The 2,674-nt window shown below is 38.6% G+C and overlaps 1 non-coding gene across 1 annotated transcript; it reads left to right on the top strand.

Annotated features, from left to right (window-relative positions):
* Positions 1-297: 297 nt before the first annotated feature.
* On the top strand, positions 298-369 carry Trnav-cac (transfer RNA valine (anticodon CAC)). The gene has a single exon. It is a non-coding gene; the product is annotated as a tRNA-Val (tRNA).
* Positions 370-2,674: the final 2,305 nt, after the last annotated feature.

Here is a 2,674-nt window from a genome sequence, read left to right on the forward strand (position 1 = left end):
ATAATAACTTAATTTTTTGCCTCATTAAAAACCCTGTCTCCAATACAGTCACATTCTGAGGTGCTAAGTATCAGAACTGCAGGATACGACTTGCTGGGGCACACTTTTCACCCACAACACTGAAACCAACATGGTAGGGGCTGGGCTTATAGCTCATGATAGAGAGCTTGCCTGTACATATGAGGCACTGGGTTCAATCCTCATCACATAAAAATAAATAAATAAAATAAAGATATTGTGTCCATTTATAACTAAAAAATATTAAAAAAAAAACCCAACAAGGTAGTCCTGGGCTAGGGATATAGCTCAGTTGGTAGAGTGCTTGCCTCACATGCACAAGGTCCTGGGTTCAAGCCCCAGTACCACACACACACAAAACAAGCAAACAAACAAACAAAAAAAACCCAAAGTAATCCTTGAAACTAGTTCTGGATATAAAAGAGAGATTTTCTATTCTAAAATAAAATTACTAATCAGATGTTTTTTACATCTGATTTCTATTAATGGTGTAGTCAGTAATCTAATTTTTCCTCTTATTAGAAAATAAATATATTCATGCTAAATGCACGATTTTTCAGGAACTGTGGGCTACAATGTGCAAGGACCCATGCCGAGGTCTAGAGACCCAAAGGATAGGAAGCAAAGTGGCTTCAGTATCACACCGCCCATGAAGTGGATCTCGTCTGAAAAGTCACTTCAATTTATGATTACTTCTGACTACAAAACTAACATCAGCTTGCAAAGATGAAAACATTTCAGAAATATGTAAACTAGAGGGAAAGGCTCTAGGAATCTCATTCCTTAGAAATGACCTCTAGAGCAGTGGTTTTCTTCCAGGAACACTACTTGTTTAAAAAGAAAAAGAAAGAAAAAGAAATGCTAACCTAATATGGTAAACAGATAACAAACAGCAAAGCCTCATCCTCTGAGTTCTCCCTCAGAGTTCACCTTCTTTCTGCCTACTTCTCAGGGCACTTCAATATCCCAAACCCTAGAGTATATGTGTCATATTCTCTTCTTTTTCTGATATTTTAAGTTAATTATTAATTTCTGATATTTTAAATTAATTTATTCATCTGATGGACTCCTGAATATTCTAGTCAAACTGGCCATGTTCTTTAAGGAAAGGCAGACCAGGGCAATTTGTTTAACAGCATCTGTTAGCAGAACAGACCACAGTGAGGGATGTGGACTCACCAGTTCCTCTTGGTTCTAACTTTTCTGATACTGGGTGATGGAATGAGTCTCAAAGAAAACCAGAAATCTAGCATCTTTTTGGGAAAAAAATTAATTGTAGTTAAGAAACACGTCTACTATCTTTATAATTTTGAAGTAGTATAGTGCAGTCACACTAAGTTATGTGTTGGTTGGCTACTCTTGCTCTCAATAGATCTCCAGAACTCTTCCATCCTGCAAAACTGAAATTCTGGATCCATTAACTCACTCTTCATTCCCTGCCTCCCTCTCCTTCCATCCCTGAGAAATCACCATTCTACTTTCTTTTTCTATGAATTAGATGGTTTTAGAAACCTCATATAAATGGAATCAGAGTATTTGCCTATTTTGTGACTGACTCACTTCACTTAGCATAATGTCCACAAGATTCATCCATATGGCAGCATGTGACAGGATTTCCTTACTTTTTAAGGCTAAACAAGATTCCACTTTATGTATAAACCACATTTTATTTTTCATACATTCATTGATGGATACTGGGTGGTTTCCAACTCTTGCCTATTGTGAATGAAGCTGTTGTGACCACAGGTGTAGAAATATCCAGCTTCTTGCTTCTCTCTATTCAAAGAGGCTCTAATGAATCATATTGCTAATCCTCAATCTAGAACACTTCTCTTTGCAGAGTTGGTGTTTTGTTCCCCCCAAGGGAGTTGTCCTGGTCACAGAGGATATAAGCAGCCCTTAGATCATCAGTGTTAGAGCAGCTGGGTTAGATTTTATCTGACAGTCTAACTGCAAGAAGCACCTGGGCCTGCTTTTCTTAAAATGATAGCTATGATAACAGACTTTAAGACTTTCTCTATAAGTTTATTTAAAATTCCTTGTCATCAGATTTTCTTTTTCCTTTCTGATCTTTCCTTCTTGATCTTTTGCCTGAAGAAAATAGGTGAATACCTAGATATGCTCACTGATGGGCACATCTGCAAGAGTAGCCCACCAACATTGGCCAAGAACCCCTGTGTGTGCATGGATGACAGTGTCTTATGTTGTGGGACCAAATGGATACCTATTGCCAGAAATCATATCCAAGTGCCACTTGGGGACACTATTCTGAGTTTCTCTCATCTGCCATCCTTACTTCCATCCTGTAAGCCTCCTCCTTGCTCAGGTGTCTGGGATGGTGGCTGTGATGGAGAAGGTCACATAGAGGTCCACAAATAGATTGAGTATGAAGAGCTGACCAGAGGCCCCACTGGGAGGAAGCAAGGACGACTTGCATCAGTGAAGGTCGCTGGGCTTCATTCTTTAACCTTCAGCTTTAATGCCACTTCCTTGCATCCTCAATCTAAATCATGACCTCAATTATATTCTTTCATGGAACCCCATACCTTTCCCAATAATGTTAATGAAAACTTGACAGTTAATCAATCTCTCCCTTTTGATTCACTTTTTTCTCTTGGCTTCCAAGAAAATTCTGTGGCTTTCTTTCTACTTTTCT

The sequence above is a fragment of the Marmota flaviventris genome, chromosome 2 (genome assembly GCF_047511675.1).
Source record: "Marmota flaviventris isolate mMarFla1 chromosome 2, mMarFla1.hap1, whole genome shotgun sequence".
NCBI lineage: Eukaryota > Metazoa > Chordata > Mammalia > Rodentia > Sciuridae > Marmota > Marmota flaviventris.